The 21,835-nt window shown below is 36.1% G+C and overlaps 1 protein-coding gene across 1 annotated transcript in view; it reads left to right on the forward strand.

Annotated features, from left to right (window-relative positions):
- The first annotated feature begins 3,105 nt into the window (after nucleotides 1-3,105).
- LOC149795516 (cGMP-specific 3',5'-cyclic phosphodiesterase-like) overlaps nucleotides 3,106-21,835 on the forward strand; it is a 412,811-nt gene continuing 394,081 nt past the window's right edge. Inside the window, exon 1 of the mRNA XM_089965316.1 lies at nucleotides 3,106-3,533. The gene's annotated coding sequence lies outside the window, so the exon portion shown is untranslated. The remainder of the gene's footprint in view (nucleotides 3,534-21,835) is intronic.

Below are 21,835 nucleotides of genomic sequence, written 5' to 3' on the forward strand. Positions count from 1 at the left end.
ACGTACATAATGAATAGAAATGATGAACATTCTGCTGAGTAAATTTTATGAATTTCTTTCAACCAATAACGTTACATTAATGTTTACCTTCTTCTTGACCGATCTGTTTTAGTGTTGTTAAAACTATGTTGAACAGCGTTATTTCTTAGATTTTATTGCGTCTTTTGTTAAATAACTGATTTGGTGTTTGATAATAATGATGACAAATCAGTAATCTTCTTTATCTCACAAACTGGAACAATAATAGTATGTTTCCACAAATGTTCCCGCGTGGAATCGAACTTGCTTAAGTCCTAACATGTTTTTGAATTTAATTTCGCAGTTGAGCGAAACGACATACAAAGACAGTACCAGAGAACAAAACCACATTCGTGTTTTTGTTCTGAATGAGGGAAAACAATGCATTTAATACATCGTATTAATAATAATATTATATCCGTATACCATACTAAACTCATTGTTTCCGTAGATTTAGAATAAAACAGGATTTACCACTGTGTTTCGTGTACAAATTTTAATTGTGTTACTTCTATAACCTGGTTACAAAACTTTGTGGATATGATTTATCCAGATTTGAATGAACAGTAACAATTCCGAACAAGAATGTAAAAAAGTTGTTTGAAAAGAATACTTGAACAAAGTGTTCATTTGTAAGTGCCTGACATACTTTCCTTCATGATGGACGGACACAAGATAAATACCATTTACCGACAAGATCATATCAACTGTCCATTTCAGGTAGCTACCCTTCTTTATGGAAAACGATTTCATTCCACAAAAGTACCAAATATAGGGCACAAGTAGATCAATCGGTTTGCAAATGGGTTCAATAAATACAGTGCCAAATCCGTAATCCGCGATTTTCTAGTTGTCTCTCCCGAATCGTCAATAGATGGCGCGCTGATAGTTGTTTCAGTTGCGCTTAGAGAAAAATATTTTTCATTAATGCGTCTGTCAGTTTGTCTATACCAAATGTAATTTCAAGCTCTAAAGCACCGACTAAATACTGGACACGGTACCTACATAACCATTATCTGGTTAATGGATTCGAACTGTAGTAGGGTGTGTTTGTTTATGTTCATCACATTCATTCCATTTCTGTTTGCTCTTTAGTCTGGTTTTATGTATAAAACATATATAACAAAATCCCTTATTTTAGATTGTAATGCCTGCGGGGATTTTTGGGGTGAGTAAACTTCAAAGTTCTGTGCTTTCTTCTCACCCTCTGAATAGTGCTGAACGTCCTGAAAGACGTTAATGATTAAGACGCCGTTATATGAATAGATAACTCTATTGTGGAGTTGACATTCCCATATGACGAGGACTAACGTATATGATGTTAAAGAGGAACAATTTAAACAGTGCATTCGAAGCAACACCTTGACTCGTAAACTTAAAGGACACCATTAAACAATTCATTCATTTAATCCTTGAAAAATATCGACCAAGATAGAAGATTTTTACTAAATTAATATGGCCATGGTTAACGTCACAAAAATAATTTGTACGCGTATATCCACATTTTAAAATTTGCGAAAGTGTATTACTTTCGACGGCAGTCAGTAACACCAAAACAGGTATATATAATCAGCCACCAGGTAAATGGCTTACGTAAGGCACGAATCACCGAGAAATCTGACTAAGGGAGATCTGAATCTCCACAACATATGAAAACTACTTTCAGATTGCAAGCACGCACAGAAGGAAACAACTACACGTGCTTGAAATGAAATTATAACTTCTTATCCATTTTATTTTAACTCTCTTTTATTTATCGATTAAATGTCAACTCACCATATCAGTTTATCAGTCGCAGCATCTGTCTTTCCAATCTAGGCAGGAAAAAATCTGAATCATAGAGCATATTGCTGCTCATCTTCCATTCGATTGGGGGGGGGGGGCAGGAGGGAAGAAAGAAACAAAAACAGTCTTATGGTTTCAACGATGTTTGTTCCAACGAACTTGGATAAAGCAAAAAAGAATTCCTTAAACTTTATCGAGTGAAGCAATCCTCAATCAGCTGGATGTAGCTTTTGAACTTGAAACATTGTTCTTATAGAAAACGTTTCGATATCATGTCAAGAGAGATGTTCTTTTTAGTCACGTGATCCTGGCACGTGATAGGATCCTCGTTGAAAGTGAGTTTTGAAATCGCTGCCTCTGTGAAATAAAGAGTTTATTCATGGGAATGCCGAGAATGCGTGGATTAGTCTTATTATAACTAAATAATTACGTTTGCAGCCATTGAGGTGAAGGTCTACTGAAGAAAAAAAAATGAAGCCACCAACCGATATAGGCAACTACAGTCTTTTGCACGTGTCTGCATAAGGAATCGATCCCGGAGCCAAAAAGGCGCACAGCTAATGTATTCATATCCAGACCCAAAGTTGAACATATTATGAAAATCTATAAGCAATAAAGGAAGACAACTTAATGAACAAAACTTCTAAATGATAGATTAAAGCTCAACGATATGTCATAGGAATATTTATTAATATGTACAAGTTATGACATTCACATAACATATTTTACTCTTGGATTTTATTTTCTTTATTAATTTTTCTTTCTTTTCGTTGTACAAAACAGAAAACATCTCATGCATGTTCGAGATTGTTTCCAGTACTAATATAGGGACTCAGATAGTTTGCTCAATACTTGAATCAAAGTTTTCTCTGTATGTCTATTAATGTGATGAAAATGAAGTTCACGAATAAGTCTTGCTATAATCATTAATTTTCTAATCATCAATCCAACAAAATGCTGTTCCTTCGGTTTCCTTTTCCTGATTAATTTATCTTATGTATTACTTTAGTATTTATGTTTTCAGCTGTCTACACAACCGCCATGTGTGTTTCCTTTTTGTGCTCGCACTTACCATTTTTCAATTTTCCATTAAAACTTTACTCACGTACAGTTCTAGTTAACCCTAAATCTTCTCTCTCATTCGAACTTAGTTGATATGAGAAACATTAGCGACGGCGTGATATTAAAATTGATTGATCAGGCCTGAAGCGCCATACACTTGGTTAGGCGTTGCTGTGTTGAGTTTCTCCACTACATATTGTCAATACTCGAGGTTAGCGCAGCGAGTTGTGGGAGCTACAAAGAGACTTAATTTCTCGTGGTATACTGTGCATTCGTATTCTAATAACATCCTGTTTTATTCTTCTGTTCTTCCTGCACTTGTTCTTATTCAGCAATCTCTATTCACGTTGGTACTTTGCCTTGGCATTCGGATTACATAAGACATTGTCCTAAAAATCTTGGTTGACCAAACTGTGCTGGATACTAGTAACATGTTCTTTGTAGAAGCACTTGGCCTACAAATTGTAGTGTAAAGTCATCACATTATTTTTTACGACATCTATGCGTGCTCGTTTTAACTTTATTGCATTGGCTTGTGTAAACCACTGTATATAAAGGTTGATTGAACTGCAACACATTATTCCTACTATCTGCAAAACTTATCTATTCTTGACTTTCGTCTGACTTGACTTTACCCAGACGGTTCCCAGACATGGACTTCTAGAATGGTAAGTAAACTTGTAATATTTTTTTAAACAAATGTATATCCTATACGATTATAGTTATTTTGAAACTCTTCAAAAGATTTGAGATTACAAGAACTAGTTTTGCTAAGAGAAGTGCTTTATCAGTTGTGAAAGATTAAAATTTCCGCAGTCTGACTTCTCTGACATTTATGCTCAATTTAACCTTTCAGTGATGCGCAGACTTTACAGTTGTCCCAGTTCTTGGATATGCAAAATAAACTGATTCTGCTATTATTGCTAAGACTAAAAGAAAATCCACTTAAGGCTAATGATTATATCCTAAGTTTTGCAATCTAGCCTTTTTCCCATTAGTAAAATGTCACTACATAAATTTTACACAAGAATATTGGACAATATTTAATGCATTAAACTACCTCTACCAACACCAGCGGCAATATTGTCGTCGTTGTCGTCGTCGTTGTAGTAGTAGTAGGAGTTGTAGTCGTAGAATATTTACAGTTACTTAGGTTATACTTGTGATAAATGTGTCTCTTGACCCAGATCAGAAGGCAAACCTGTTGTAAATTAAAATCTCGCTAGTAAAATACCCATCTGAGCTTGTGTTTTATGTTTTAAACATATGCACCGACTGTAAACAAATATTACTTGACTTAATAATATTTCTGCGACAAACACTTGTGTATATCTCAGACCAATCCAGTGATACTGTTTATAGTTAGAAACCAGGCAGGCCAAAATCTGTTCAGATTTATTGTTATTAGAGCAATAAATGTGTTGAAAACAGTACGTCCTTCGTTTGCATATATTGACTATAATTACACAGTCGCTTCAGACGAATAAGACACCCAGACAGTTTTCGTACGTTAGCTTTACCTCGAGACGGATAAATTGTATGACAAATTAGTTTAGCACTTTAAGGGACCTTTTCCTTATATGGCGTCGAAATAGCGCTAACAAAGAACTTACTATTTCAATTCAAAAGATTAAGAGTCTAGTGTGCATATCTTTGACCTTCTAATCGTTCACAATGATGTAGTGTTTTTAAGTTTGTTATCAAGGAATTTTTACATTTTTGACGCAAAAGGCATATTAGTGAAGATGGATAATGTGTATCTTTCAAAATCTATGCTATAAAGTCTGGAAATGACAATCAGTTCCCTTTAGTAAACGTTAAGTGATCGTGTATTGCGTACATCATTTGAATAACTGATACATAAACAAGTATATACTGTCAAGATGTACAAAGCTTTATAAAGTATTTATATTGTGGTCAGATGAAGTCATGGTAAGATATCACTGTCTGATTTATTGATATGTATATGTAAATGTATATAGCTTTTAACGGCATGTCATCACAATCATGGCTATATAATGCCAGTTAAAAGGTTAATTCCAAAAATGTAAAGAGGCAGACATTGCAAACATATTTATAAAATAAACCCTAAACCCTTCCAAATAAATGTAAATATTATTGATTCACGAAAAAAGATACAATGTAAAAATGTCAGCAGTGTTTATATATATATATATATATATATATATATATATATATATATATATATATATATATATATATACACACACACACACAAGATACAAAAAATTAAAAATATACAATCCAAAATTTTCGTTAGTGGTACATCGTCAAAATGAAAATCAATGCACTTGATAAGAACATGTCAGTGGATACTGGCATGGTATGTACTCTAGTCAAAGTTCATCCGTCTGGATGGTATGGCGCTTTGTCCGACGTGTCTTATGTGTGAGCGGCACAATACCGCCTGTTCTCTATGATTCGTTATAAAGGAGCGATAATATTTTTAGATGATGAGTTCCGAAGCTGTTTGAAGATATTTATTTCAACGTATTTATCCAGCAATATAGCATATGCCGATTTATATAATATTTGAAGTCATTATATGTAATTTGCTATTCAGAAACGAGTGATTACAGGGCACCTTCATTTATTTATCTGCGTTTTCATTGCCATTAGTACCAAAGTGACTAAGCGGATAACAGTACAGAACACATTTTCCTGTTCATATGAGTAACCCGTTTTCTTTGAAAGTATTAAAACTTTAACAGTAAAAGAAAAATTTATTTAAATTAGGCTATCTCACTTTACTTAAGAAAGCAAGGTAAGACCGACAAGATCAGGTCAACTGTCCATTTTATTTTGGACACACACACACACGCACGCACGCAGACACACACTCACATAAGCTAACTATTCATGTTAGGGACTGTATTGCAAACATGGGCACTTCCAATTTCTTCAGTGTCTTACTCATTGTATTGTTTCTCCCAAAGTCCTGTATTTATTCAATAAATACTCAAAATTCAATATTAATAAACTTTACATTTGAATATTGAACAAACATATTAAAATCTGCATTTTCTTTATTTCTATGATATTATTACTTTCACTAGTGCCCAATGATAGTTTTAAAATTTTTTTTAAAAAGTCTGTCATAATTTATTTGCCTCAGTATGCAATTATGCGTGACCAGAATACGAAAGATAGAACTGGGTATTTTTTGAAGTCAGCAGCCGATGGAAAAATCTATTTGAACCGGAATCTAGTATATCCTTAAATAATTAATTAATGAAGATCAATAGCTTCAAAATCTCTCCAAGGAAGAAATACATTTTTGCACCAAGATGTCAAGAAAGAAGGTATGAATGTAGTTTACGAAGAGATAATGAAAGGTCTAAAATATATATTAATTTGACAACCAGTATGCCCTTAATAACGCGATCAGGCTAGCACGCAAGCAAACAATTATAAAGAAAAGCAAGAAATTTCCAAAGTATAAATAAATATACAAAAGTTAATGAGGAATTAGGCACCGAAAGTATTGTGCAGAAAAAATTAGTAGCAACCAGTTCGATCGCTTCCAATTTTTATGATTGAACATACACACACGCACGGATTCACGCAAAACAAGAACAACAATATAGAACCACACACACACACACACACATTTCTTTACTTCTAAACAGACTGCCGTATTCGCCTGTGAAAAAGGCGCATCACCATAACCCCGAAAAGCAAAGTAGGCCTCCATCTATCAGCACATTATACGGCAAAGGCGAGTGGCGCATGCGGAGAAATGCTCCAGCGAATGCGGTATGAACATTTAAACGGAGAGATTTACATCATTATTAGAAGTAAATTTGCATCCACATTTTTTTGTTACACGCAAGGGTCCCATACTAAGCGAATCAAACACCTGAGGGAGTCTTGCCCATTTTCCCCTTATTTCCAGGGGCCTTAAAACTACCGTTAATGTCAACTGAAGGGTTCTTAAACTTGCAAACACTACAACAATTCAACCCTAATCACCTAATGACCACACATAACGTAATTTTAATAATTTCATAATTGCATGTTTTTTCTTGTTTCACATTTGTATAATTCATTAGTAACACTTTCCTAACATAATATTAGTAATTCAGGCAATGCAGTGTAAACCACGACCCAAACACCCAATACAAAGAATTATTCACGTCGCAGATTAGTAAACGTTTATACCTGAATATATCAAAAGAATTTCCTATGTTAAAAAAATGTATGATCCGTTTTAAAAAACTAATCCATACTGTCATAAAGCCTTGTGAATGCTCTACATTATGATGTCTGATCCAAGAAACTGGCTAATTTGTGGAGCTGATAAAATTGTGAACAGTCAGTATAGGTACCAGCTGCAGGACGTGATGTTTTCTAATGAATCACAGGTCACTATCCTTCCCCAAAGTATGTATCTGGAAAGGATATATTCTGTTGCATACATGAATATCAGAGTATGCCACTAATAGTTTCGGTGCATATTGTTTCCATTCATGCATCCACTGTAAGTTTCATATTCTTTCTTTTCCGAGACAGTATCGTGAGACATGTTTGTAAACAAGAGAAGAATCAAACAGCAAAAAATACAATATCGCCATCCCTAAAGTAATTTCTTGCAAAAACGTATTGTTTTCAGTTCCTTGCCAGTTGCTTTATACATTAGTATATATTCATGGTTTCACACCGAAGGAAAGACACACTAGCTAATAGTATTCGTTTTCGTTTCTTACCACAAAAGACCCAAACGGCTACAATTCTACTTACACTGATGATGATGATGATGATGATGATGATATAGTAGTAGTATTAAAACATTGATTTCACCTAAGTTGTGAGATTGTAAGATTTCCAGAGTTACTAATACCTTATCTTATGTTACGTGTTTAGACTCTAATAAACAGTAACAAAAGAAGAGTAAAAAAAAAAACAAGCTTTGAAAAATTTAACAACTAATTTATTTCCCTGGAAACACATTGTAAAAAGGAAAACATAACTTACGGTTTTAAGAATCAAAATCCAAAAGTAATCCAACAATAATCCACGAATTAAAATTTAGAAGTCCCAGTAGTAGTATATGGGGCCACCTTAGAAACAAGGGGACTTCAACGTTAAAATAGGGGTTTGCACTTTTGGCGTCAATGGGAATTGAACATGGGAATGTCACTTTGCACTTTGGCGTCAATGGGAATTTAACATGGGAATGTCACGTGGATGTCAATGGGAATTGAACATTGGGTGACGTCATGAGGTTTATAGGGTCAAAACATTTTAAAGGGATTTTAATGTATTTGTAAGGACAAAGGGTAGATAGGGACAAACATACAAATATACATTTAAACACACAGAAAAGACGACAGAAATGTTCTAAAGAAAACCTCACAGAGAGAAAAGAGACTCAAAAAAGAAAAGTATATTGTATGGGTTCACAACATTTATTCAAGTATATACATGGGCTCTCTGGCCTGTGCTTTGGTCTAAGCACTATCCATTTAATACATAAGCATTTCTACATTAAACAAACCTGTTTACTACTTATTTAATTCTTGGCTCTAGTAAACCTGTTTACATTTAATGTTCATTTATAAGAAAAAGCTAACACAAAACAAGTAACATGCAATCAAATAGGACACAGTTCATGTTTCTCTCTCTATTCGTCTCACACGTTGTCAAAAATCTGGTCAGCTGGCACTTGTGTCCCAGCGTAGATGTTTCCCATCACTTAATGCGTTTCATTTGTAAATCGGCTGTTATATCCATTGTGCTAGGTACACTTATCAGTAAACAGATCAAGTGCAGTCATCGTCTTCTTCCCGTGGAGGTACAACGTATGCCATATGAATGGTTACTTTTCCTTCGGTGATGTCAAATTTTCCTCTCATCGACTGCACGTCTTCAATAGCCCTCAAAAGTTTGGGAGAAGTTATTTCTGCAGGTGTGCTAAATCCGAGACATACAGGTGAGTTCAAACTGTCGTGATACATAGATGGGCTCACGCGACCTCGATCTTTGACTTGGCAATGACATTTGAATTCCTCTAACAGTGAGTCAAGTAGGTCCGTAATGAAACCTGCTACTTCCTCGGCTGAAATGTCAGACGCGAAGTCTCTAAATTTCACCGTGTAGATATAAGTTGTCGTTCTAAATTTTCTCGAGGCTGCTGTCTGAGTCATTTGGATGCTAAGATACTCCTTTAGATCTACTGAATCTTTTCCCTTCTTGGACGCACTTTGCTGTGACGGTATGGTAGTGAAAGAGGTCAATGATGTTTGTTCCTTCTCTTTTTTCATCTGTGTAGAGTTATTCATCTTTCTCGTTGCTTGTCCTCGCAATGAAGTGTCGTTCTTGGAAGTCGTCCCTTTTTATACTGGGTGATATCAGTATGTCCATAAGGTAAAGTTTTGTGGTCTGGAAGTTTCACTGGTTGCACGTAGTTTGTCATGGTGTTAGTACATAAATAACTAAGATGTGTTACTGCATTGGTGATGTGATAGTGAGGCATAGAAGCACACCCGAGTTTCTCGTTGGACTTGAGTCTTACGCTCTATACTTGCTGTTTGAAAGGATTCATTTTTCTCGATTGGTCTTAGTAGTGACAATGAACTATTGGTCTTGGACGTTGTCCTTTTTTATATGCTGACCAATATCGATGTGACCGTAAGGCAAAGTAAAGTGGTTGGGAAGTCGCACTCGCTTCTGGTACACGATTTGATAGACTTTTTCCAAGGCTCCACTGACGATTTGGTGAGTGGGTAAACGTACAATCTTGTTTGGCTAGTAGGTGGTCACTTTAAAGTTTTCATCCTCTCCAGATTGCAATGCTTCTTTCAATACGCCAAAGTTGACCACACGACTGGTACGATAATTCAGAGTCATTCCTTTCACTTTACACTCCGTGTGCACTTCTCCTTGTGGGTCCCGGTATCCGTAGCCGTAATTTTTGGGACCGCCACTAGTGAAACTTAAAATCTTGTCGTCAGGATGTTCGTCTCTCCAGGCTCCTAAACGGTCTCCTTCGATGTTAGGGTGTTGCTGACCCGTGCGCTCGATGTAGATGCAACAGTGCATGTCAAAGTACAAGACGCGATCCCCTAACAGTTCTAAAGCTTCGTACAATTTTAATGTTTTATGAATTTAGTTTTGTCGTGAATCATCTGGAAGTAGCGGGAAGGTTCTGTCAAGTATTCCGTCTTGGGTAAACACGGTCGTCGTGCCATTTTTCCCCACAAGCAATTTAACATCACTTTGGCAAACGATCGCCTGCCTTCGTTTTTCTCGATGTGGTCCTAAAGTGATGCCTTCTTGTTCCCAGTATTTCTCTTTGAATTTAATTTGGTCTTCGGGAGTGTGACACCAGGACGGATAACCACTGGCTTCTTGCTTCAGTTTCAAAAAGGCATCCACGTAGTCTGCCTTTCTGAGTGGGGTCACCCTTGTGGTATTGTTGTGTCTTGGGAAAGTGGCAAATTTCGTACACTTCTAACAGTTGGTATCCCATGTCCATAACTTTAAACAATTCTACGCTGACCCAGGTTCCCGTCAAAGCGCGTTCTTCTTGGGTGTGATGACAAGGTTGGTCTTGGTTGCACGTTTCAGCACATGTACGACACAAGGGAAACATCAGTTTGCCTTGACAATGGTGAGGTAAGACGGGATGGTACAAGTCGGTGGGAGGCAAAACTTTGCACTTGATCAAGCCTTCGTATTGTCGAATGTTGGCCAGGTCGATGTGTTTCGTCAACAATTGCGGGTGCCCTGAAGGAAAGCGACAATATCTGCACACGTAGGGATACAGCGAACACACGTCCAAGTATTTAATTTCTTCTCCTTTCTCTTCGTCGGCTTGGTACAGCAAACAGGTGGCATTGGTCCTTCCTCCGTACAAACTATCCCTCGGGTTCAGGGGGTCCATCAGCTTGTAACTTTCCACGACACGTTTAAACTCGGGATCGGTTTTCAAACGGTGATGGTATTCTTGTTCCCACATTTCCACCACTTGGTATCCTTGCTGTTCTAACTTCAAACGTCGCTGACAAGTGTACTGGTACAAGTCTTCCATGGTCCGTTGTAAAAAAAAACTGATTTTTAGTGTCGCGATTAGGGTAGCAGACGGGACATCTGTGAAATAAGCAACCGTTAAACTCGTACACGATCTTGGGGTTTTCTAAGTCCCAGCCATCCGCCGAATACGTTCCGATGGTCTTTTCACCCCCTCCGTTGCGGGCATGTTGGATCGATTTGTCTTCCTTGTCGCACAAGTAATGTAACCAGCGTAGGGCTTTGACCGAGTATTGCCGTTTGACAAAGTTGGTTGTTTGAGGGCTGATGACAGCCACGGTGTTTTCAGGCATGAATTGTTGGCGGTACACTAAGGAACACGCTTTGGCAATGGTGCAAGCTTCTTTCAAAGGATCGACCCCTCCGTGTTCCATGAACAGTTCTCGAAATGTTCCACAGCAACGTCGTAAAATGTCCACGTCGGAACGACAATACTTTAACATTTCTTCCTGAAAGTCGAAAGGGAGGCATGAGCCTGGTACCAAGCGTAGAAATCTTCTCGTTATTCGGTACGCATGTTGTCGGGGTCGTAATCTTGAGCCTCAGGCAAATTGGGTAGAATGGCATGTTGATTGGCTTCGGTATTGAAAAAGTGAGGAAAATAACCGTTAGACATTTCTGTCATTCCAAACATTTTAGGCATTCGGCTCAAAGGCATGGCCAAATAGCTCATGGAATCTTTAAACTGTACTTGTCCCACTTGCATGGAAATGATTTTGGCTCCGTTCAAAATCACTTTAGGACGTTCGGTGCCTTGTTCCGTATAGTACCTCAAAAGAAACTGTCCATCGTATCCCGAGAAATTGTGGGCTATGATTGTGGCATGGCGATGACAATCTCCGTAACGTTCGATGTCCTCTTGGCTCCACGTCTCGTCAATGGGGTCTAAGATCCATCGGGCAAAATCGGCTAACGTGTTCGGTCCTCGAAAGATTTTTTCACGTCCTCCAGGAATCTTGTTGCAGTGAGGGTAATAACTCAAGATAGGTTCTTGAATGCACTTTTCGCACGCTCGATGAACCACGCAGAAATTAGGAATGTGAATGCCGGTCTCTTGCATGCATTCGAAATCGAAAAAGATGAAATTGCCTTTCTTCTTCTTCTTGTGGTCCTCATCTTTCTCTTGTTGAGATTGGTATTTTTGCATGTGGCATTGATGTTCCAAGTCCACGATGTGGTGACAAATGTGACATTTTTTCTTTCCTGAACATACGTGTGCCTTGGCACTGTTGGTACGTATCCCTTGTCCCCAAGTAGGGCACAATCTCAGCAGTTGACAAGCATATTTCTTCTGTGAACCTTGCGTTACGGCTACGAATACCGGGACCCACAAGGAGAAGTGCACACGGAGTGTAAAGTGAAAGGAATGACTCTGAATTATCGTACCAGTCGTGTGGTCAACTTTGGCGTATTGAAAGAAGCATTGCAATCTGGAGAGGATGAAAACTTTAAAGTGACCACCTACTAGCCAAACAAGATTGTACGTTTACCCACTCACCAAATCGTCAGTGGAGCCTTGGAAAAAGTCTATCAAATCGTGTACCAGAAGCGAGTGCGACTTCCCAACCACTTTACTTTGCCTTACGGTCACATCGATATTGGTCAGCATATAAAAAAGGACAACGTCCAAGACCAATAGTTCATTGTCACTACTAAGACCAACCGAGAAAAATGAATCCTTTCAAACAGCAAGTATAGAGCGTAAGACTCAAGTCCAACGAGAAACTCGGGTGTGCTTCTATGCCTCACTATCACATCACCAATGCAGTAACACATCTTAGTTATTTATGTACTAACACCATGACAAACTACGTGCAACCAGTGAAACTTCCAGACCACAAAACTTTACCTTATGGACATACTGATATCACCCAGTATAAAAAGGGACGACTTCCAAGAACGACACTTCATTGCGAGGACAAGCAACGAGAAAGATGAATAACTCTACACAGATGAAAAAAGAGAAGGAACAAACATCATTGACCTCTTTCACTACCATACCGTCACAGCAAAGTGCGTCCAAGAAGGGAAAAGATTCAGTAGATCTAAAGGAGTATTTTAGCATCCAAATGACTCAGACAGCAGCCTCGAGAAAATTTAGAACGACAACTTACATCTACACGGTGAAATTTAGAGACTTCGCGTCTGACATTTCAGCCGAGGAAGTAGCAGGTTTCATTACGGACCTACTTGACTCACTGTTAGAGGAATTCAAATGTCATTGCCAAGTCAAAGATCGAGGTCGCGTGAGCCCATCTATGTATCACGACAGTTTGAACTCACCTGTATGTCTCGGATTTAGCACACCTGCAGAAATAACTTCTCCCAAACTTTTGAGGGCTATTGAAGACGTGCAGTCGATGAGAGGAAAATTTGACATCACCGAAGGAAAAGTAACCATTCATATGGCATACGTTGTACCTCCACGGGAAGAAGACGATGACTGCACTTGATCTGTTTACTGATAAGTGTACCTAGCACAATGGATATAACAGCCGATTTACGGATGAAACGGATTAAGTGATGGGAAACATCTACGCTGGGACACAAGTGCCAGCTGACCAGATTTTTGACAACGTGTGAGACGAATAGAGAGAGAAACATGAACTGTGTCCTATTTGATTGCATGTTACTTGTTTTGTGTTAACTTTTTCTTATAAATGAACATTAAATGTAAACAGGTTTACTAGAGCCAAGAACTAAATAACTAGTAAATAGGTTTGTTTGATGTAGAAATGCTTATGAATCAAATGGATAGTGCTTAGACCAAAGCACAGGCCAGAGAGCCCATGTATATACTTGAATAAATGTTGTGAACCCATACAATAGACTTTTCTTTTTTGAGTCTCTATTCTCTCTGTGAGGTTTTCTTTAGAACATTTCTGTCGTCTTTTCTGTGTGTTTAAATGTGTATTTGTATGTTTGTCCCTATCTACCCTTTGTCCTTACAAATACATTAAAATCCCTATAAAATGTTTTGACCCTATAAACCTCATGACGTCACCCAATGTTCAATTCCCATTGACATCCAGGTGACATTCACATGTTAAATTCCCACTGATAAAAAAAATTAAAAAATAACTCCAGCTGGTCACAAACACACACTTTCCAGTGTAAAAGTCCAACTGAGAATTTTTTTTATAAACAAATGTTATACAGTAACTGGAGACGCAAAACATATTGCCGGATAAGGGTCACGTGACCACATTCTAGAATGATTTAGAATGTATCTACGAGTCTAATGGCACGTAGCACAGTACAGCCTCGAGTTCACACACAAAAAATTAATTTTTAAAAAAATGTTATTTGCTTGCTTCTCAATCAAGGCTATGAACAAGGTCAAAAATAGAAACAGTGTTTCTATTATTATGCGTCTACGAAAAAAGTCAGGTCAAACTGAATTTGCTTTAAAATATCAAATTCCTAGTCAATAAAATTACATTATTTTGACATGTAATTAAACAAAATGATTTTAAAACTTACAAAGAATTTAATTAAATCAAATAGAAATTAAATTAAATATACATATCACTTATAAAAATATAACACTGAATCTTATATTGTTTAATATAGCCAATATCCTGGCGATCAACTGTTAAACTACCTACCTACCTACATACATACATACATACATACATACATACATACATACACAGACACACGCACATACATACATACATACATACATACATACACAGACACACGCACATACATACATACATACATACATACATACAGTGGCAGAAAGTGACTGAAACTTTATGACCCCGCCATCTGGTACGCTAGTGCAAGAAAGGTTAATAACCCTCGTCCCAAAGTAATTACAAGAACCCATTTACAGACTAATGGTATGAAGCAATTAATGTCATGTGTGATGCTAAAGATTACAATCAGGGCCGGCCGACCATTTAGACCAATGGTTCCCAAACTTTTTCGGGCCCTTCCCCCTTTGGTTATCCTCAGCTCCCCCATCTTACCACTTAAAAAAACAAACCATATTCAATATTTGAGCTACCCTCGGTAATCCCACCGCCCCACATGGGGCCGCACCACCCACATTGGGAACCATTGATCTAGAGCGCCATGTTTTAATGAGCGCCAAATTAGACGGAAGTATTGTTTGTTCTCGGGGGGTTGGGGTGGGTGACAGGCAAAATCTTAGTTCACATATGGTGCCAAAATCCTTTGAACAGGCCCTGGCTTAATACCAAATGGGCACGACTCGACTTGAAATCACGTTCCTGCAATCCTTGGTCTGAAGTGAAGAATTCTAGGCAACGCTGCTTTCATTTTAAATAAAATGAAATATTATTTAAATAAATGCAACTAATTGGTATAATTAACAGAGAATCGGACGAAAAGTAAAAATGTCTGACCTGTTTTAAATGTTCTAGTCGTGTATAAGGATGAATATCTCCTTCTAAAACGTATGATTGAGCATGTTCGTTTCTCTTCAGAAAGACAAGAACTGTTCCAAATGGCCATATCTGTCTTGCATAATAATATATCTTAAGCCATTTACAACATGTAAGTGGCAGCTAGTTGCAGGGCACCCATGTTGGAATTAAATCTATAAATACCGATGAATTAGTTCGATCAAGAGAAGAAGAAAAAATCAACACTATTATGTCACGTATATCTGATGTAATTTATATATCTTTTTATTGTTTCTTTGTCAGCTTTAAAAATTTATTTATATTGTACATGCTATTATAATATAATCTAAGTGATTTGGAAATTTTTCAAGAAAATAGTTTGACCTTGACTGTTCATTTGTTAACTCCGAAAGCTGACCTAGTTCCCGACCTTTATTCAAAATTAGTAACATTCACGTGAACAAGTTCTTTTGTTATTTACTTTTATTGTTGGAATAATAGGGGCGAGATCGAGGCTGTATTGAATTGTGACTCCAGGCTTGTAAATAAGTGTTGTGAATTAAACAACTTTTTTTTTTATTCTCGGAGTAAAATGATTGTTTTTTTTTATCAAGGTGATACTAGGGCTACGTGATTTTTTATATGTAAACACGATCACGTGACCCTCTATTTCGCAATTCAGGCATTTCCGAAATTAGTTTGAATAGTGATGCTAAGAGAGAAATAATCTCAGTCTCGGCTAAAAAAAAAAACTTGATGTCAATGTGTTCTTATTTGTGTCAGTTTAGAGTTATTTTAATGTTTATTCGAATTATTTGGATTCAAAAGGATTAAGTCTTTTTTCCTGTAAATATGTGCTCATACAGTATTCTTGAACAAAGACATTTCTTAAAAATCTTATTCGGATTTCCAACACCGGAGTGCTATTTCTTGCGTTTCTGCAAGGAACTGTATATAACAGTACAGTACAGGATACAGCATACGTCATCACCTTCCCTCTAGGTTTCTTCGTCGGGATTTGAATTCATTAAAACATTCCATTATTAGGACTTCTACAATTGTATTCGTGGATTATTCTTTGAATATTTTTGGATTTGATTCTTAAAACCGTAAGTCCTTATTTTTTCATTTTTTCAGTATTTTTCCAGGGAAATAAATAATTTATTAAATTTTCCAAAGCTTGTTGTTTTCACTCTTTCTTGTGTTACTGCTTATTCGAGCCTAAATACGTAACATAAGAACTGACTAATGAGAATCCGTTACAAATGTACAAGTACATCACCCATAGTTACAGACTTTATTATTGTTATTTTGGTTACTAATGTTTCTCCTTGAGGTTACAGAGCACCGCGGAAAGTGTGGAAGGCATAACGTGTGTGTGTGTGTGTGTGTGTGTGTGTGTGTGTGTGTGTATGTGCCTGTGTGTGTGTGTGTACATTATGTCCCACCTAGTCACATTATCGTGACACCAGGTCAACCAGTCCTAACACTAACCTCCTAATGCTGAGCGCCTAACGAGGCAACTGTTAGTACCATTTTTGTGAGTCTTTGGAATAACCTGGCCGGAGTTCGAACCCACGACCTCCCGCTTCCGAGGCGGACGCTCTAACCACTAGACCACCGGAGCGGTCGGAAGGCATAATGTAAAGTTGTCTCACGTTGCAGATAAATCTTAGATACCTTGCATGGTTTCACTTACTTAGACTGAAATTATTTTCTATCACTGTTGAAAAAGCCGTTTACTCTCTGAATAAGATAACTAATGAATTAGAGAGTATATCAAGGTGTTACGTGTTTAGGCTCGAATAAACAGTAACACAGAAAGAGTGAAAATAACAAGTTTTTTTTTTAATTTTAACAAATAACGTATTTTCCTGGAAAAATTAATTCTGTAAAAATAAAAAAGGAGAAGAACTTACGGTTTCAAAAATCAAATCCAAAAATAATCCAAGAATAATCCACGAATTAAATTGCAAAAGTCCTAGTAATAAATGTGCTAATAATCTGAAGTTCGAATCCTGATGGAAAATCCAAGATGGATGACGATGACGTATACTGTAGTCAGTATTGTGCTTATCTACATTTGGAAATCCAAATTAAGTTTGCATGCAATGTCTTTCCAAATGTTCTATGTGAGCAATCCTCAAAATAGTTCCAGAGTTAAAAAGAATTAATCCTTTTGAAATCCAACTGATCTGAAGAAAACTATAACTCAAAATCTGGCTACAACAAAATAACTTGACATCAGTGTAAAAATCCTAAAACTGAGGAATCTCTCTCTAAGCATCTCTATTAAAACTAACTAATCCGCAGTAATGGAAAAACCAGAATTGCGAAATCGAACGGGGGGGGGGGGGGCTTATCGTGTTTATGTCACGTACACCAAAAATAAATCTGACGAAAAACAATCATTTTCAAATAAAATAGAACTTGTTTATGAAGGTTGCTACAAATTCTGAAACAAGGTCAAGATTTAGATCAACACCTAGTGTTTATGAAAGAATGATTCAGGTCAACTAATTTTCTGGAAAAATATCATCTCCAGTGAATAAATTTACATTATAATAGCATATAATAGAATACAAAATTTAAAACTGACAAACATTTAAATTAAAATAAATATGAATTAAATCGGATATATGTAACACAAAGGAAGTATCAAACGATAAAAATGAGGCAATCCGCTATTTTAAGAAAGAATGATTAGTTTTAGTGTTATCAGATTAAGAAAGATTGTAACTGTTTACACGATTAAGCAAATGATCACTATTATTTAAATATTGCATAATATTATGCAATACCTATTATTCATACTTTAGCTTTCGAATTTGAACAATATCATATTTAATGACTTTGTCGTTATTTATTTTTAACACAAACATTGTACAATGAACTTTAGACCTCAGCAGAATAGTGCCATTTCATAAGTTCTAGCATGCTATACATGTTATACAATTTTAGGCATTTAATTGAAACACTTATAATAATTATCTCCCTCCACACTGTCCAGACTTCAGCAATTTCCACCCAGTATAGTATATTTGCCAAGGACTTTCCTTTTGTCTCAAGGTATGTTCAGGTACAGGACGTCTTTATTTATTTGCTTGCTGACAATTATTTAATTAATTGTGTACAATTTTGTAAAACGTGTTCAGAATATGGCCCATTCATTCTCCGTGAATTTCTATAAAATAATAGCATGCTGTTAAAGAAAATATTATCAAACTTTCCAACATAAACCCAGCTACATGTGTACCATAGGACAGAGTGAACCATCATGGTTAGCCAGTGGTCGTCGATCCCTGTCTAGTCAAGATAGGTGTATCTATGTATATAACTAAAAAACTTTATGAAAAAATGAAGGATGTGTTTTGGATAAAAATAGACTAATATCGATTATTCATTTTTATTTAGAACTGTGTTGCATTTAGAGTAGCAGATAATATTGATTTTTAAGGCATTGTATTAACGTTAGACTAGTTCCTTGTAGAAATATAAGATATATATATATAATTTATTGAGGTATCAAAGGCCATTGATGCAAAGTAATTTATTTTCTTTTTCCAGACACGTGTATTTTTATGTTTGTTCTGCATCTCTTTGAGATGGTAGTAACAAATGCCTCGTGACTTAATGATTAATAGTTGACAATAAGAGTTTCAAATCCAGGGTTCAGGTGTGTGTGGTGTGGGGGTGGAATGGGATGAGGTGGGGGGAACGACAAAAATGTAAAAAGTGCATATATTTCTGATGACACCCATTTTTACCATTACTTTTTCCAGAGGTTATCTTCGGGGATTAGTTTGCTCAACTGTTCTCCATTAATGATTCCTTAGAAAATACAGAAGGGTTTTACAGAATTGGGTTTGATGACTGCATGGTTGCTACTTCTAAATGAAGTTTTCACAAGGTTACCTCGTGAAGCAATTTTATTTTTCTGTTCTCCCTTTCTGTTCAAAGGAAAATATAGTACTGTATGAACTGTTTTAAAAATTGCCCTTTATTAATGATATATATATATATATATATATATATATATATATATATATATATATATATATATATATATATATATATATATATATATATCTCGATAGATAGATAGGAGTTCCTTCAGGGGTAACTTTGACTTTTCATTATCCATTACATGCTCTCTCAAAAATGATATTAGCTATTGTGTTTCGTTATTGTTATCTCAGTCCTGTATCTTTATGCAGAATTCTTACTACGTTTCCTTATGGGAACAAGTTGAGAAACTGTTCTTCATTAATCATTATTACTTCAGGAAATGTAGACAGTTTTTCCAGATTTACTTTTATGATTTCTTGTTCACTATATAAGTTTGGGTGGGTGGGCTCATAACTGAGTTTACAGATTGTATTGTTATTGTTTCTACATGAGAATTAGCAGAATAGATATTGGCGATTGCATTGTTAACTATTTATGTAAATTTTGTTACATAGTTCCTTTAGCAATCGATTGGAGATAATGTTTTTCCATTTATGTTTACTTAGGATGTATAGACGGTTTTCGCAAAATTCAGTTTGATACTAGAAATAGTTTCTGCTTCCTGTGAATTGTTGTACGGATTTTACAAAGGAAATAAATTCCTGTTCTATTTTCCATGTTTAAGCTCTAAGAAAAGTCGGTTGCTACTAAACTGAGTTTGATAATCGTGTGGCCACTCTTTTTACATGAAATTTCCTCATAGTTTTCACAGGAAATAATTTTAATATTCTTCATTGCTGGTCATGTAGTAGGTTTATGAAGAATGGAGTTACTTGACTATATGTTTACTGTCTTTATACGATACTTTCACATGATGGCATTATTTGCTGCTTTTGCAATGATTTCCTTGAGGGAACAAGTTGAAAAAGTTCTCTCTATTACTATTTTGTCAGGAAAACCAAAACCAATTAATCAATGTAAGCAATGCCTAATGTAAGTATTTGATAATGCCTTGGACACAATCACAACACGAAAAATAATTATTATCTTCTTTACTATTTGTTGTAAACGTGACGGGGGATGCAGTATGTCCTAGTTATGCAAAGCTACAAATGATTCCCAGGTGAATACTACCGTTTGGGAAACAACGTAGCTTTGGCTCTGTCGCGCAGTCGGAATATACGTTTGCTAAGAAAACAACTAAATAAAGATAATTTCATTTTATGATCTTTCTCAGTTTAAGGGCAATTTTCCTAATATTTCAGAAAAAAGGAAGAAAAAATCGTATTTTACTGATATAATTTTGTAGACACTCATTTGATCAATTTTGTGTTGATTTTCACTCGAGAAATTGAAATTATGAATTCCTTTTTCACACCTCTGATGCCAATTAGCACAACTATACAAAGAATACTCTTTCCTCTTCAAAATTGATAGCATTATTTGTATATTACCTTAGAAAGTCATGTGATGTTAATTTAAAAAGCTACTCTATTTTGTCACACATCTTAGACCAGTTTGACTGCAGGGCGGAAGTGAAGACATTGTCCATAGTCATGAATCTTGCATGATTGAAATGCACGCCTCTAATGGATTTATTTAAAAACCGTTCGACATTTAAAACCTTAGACAATAAAATTGTTGAGGTGAATTCAATAGACGATTTCAGAAGTACCAACGGTGGCGTTTCCTATTTGACTCTTCTGTAAGCATTGGTTACAGAGAGAGAGAGAGAGAGAGAGCATACGTTGTATTGGAGGGATTGAGTTCCCCTGAACGTATATAGACTATAGTACAGGTCAATAGAACATATTCAAGATAAGAAATATAGTGCCAATTTAAAGTAACAGTTTAGTGATTTGCAACAAAAAAACCCCACAACAACAAATTAATACTTTAGTTTTCATATACAGATTTACGTAGTATTTGTTAACCTAATTCCATCAAGTAATAGGTCTCTTCGCGTGATAGGTTTCTTCCCGTGAGTTGTTGCCTCTGCTACATTATTTGTAGCCTACGTTGTACAGGAACATCTAGTCCCGACAAAAATAGCTGTGACAGTGTTGTCGGCAAGATTTGAGCCTTGCGTTTATGTAGAAACTAAATCGTTCTCGATTTCTTTTCAAGCGACAACCATACGGACTCTTGTTTAAGATATTGATAATGATATTACGTATGGTGATGTTTATATTGTGTTCGTCTGACCACATGGACTGTTGAGTACATAGCACTCGCCGTCTCTCGAAAAACATTTGAAAATAAACATTCTGCATAAAATTGAAAATTTCTTCACTCATTAGGTTTTTGTAAGGTAATTTATCTATATTTTTCTCTATTGGAGATCGGCAGAACGCCCCAAGGTCCTCATCACCCCCACCAACTTTTCGAACTTTCATAGAGTAATCAGTACTATGTAATGGCGACGATTCAATAACAGAATTACTGTTTATTTCATTAATAACATGAGATTTTAAAATATTTTCAGCGGAAGATAAATATAAATGATAATACAGAGTGACAGAACGCCCTTAATCAAAAGCTTCTATTTAATATAGATGAGAGACATGCAGCATGTGTGATTATTTCCCCTATTG

Source organism: Sinohyriopsis cumingii, chromosome 7, assembly GCF_028554795.1.
Source record: "Sinohyriopsis cumingii isolate HCF-2022 chromosome 7, ASM2855479v2, whole genome shotgun sequence".
NCBI lineage: Eukaryota > Metazoa > Mollusca > Bivalvia > Unionida > Unionidae > Sinohyriopsis > Sinohyriopsis cumingii.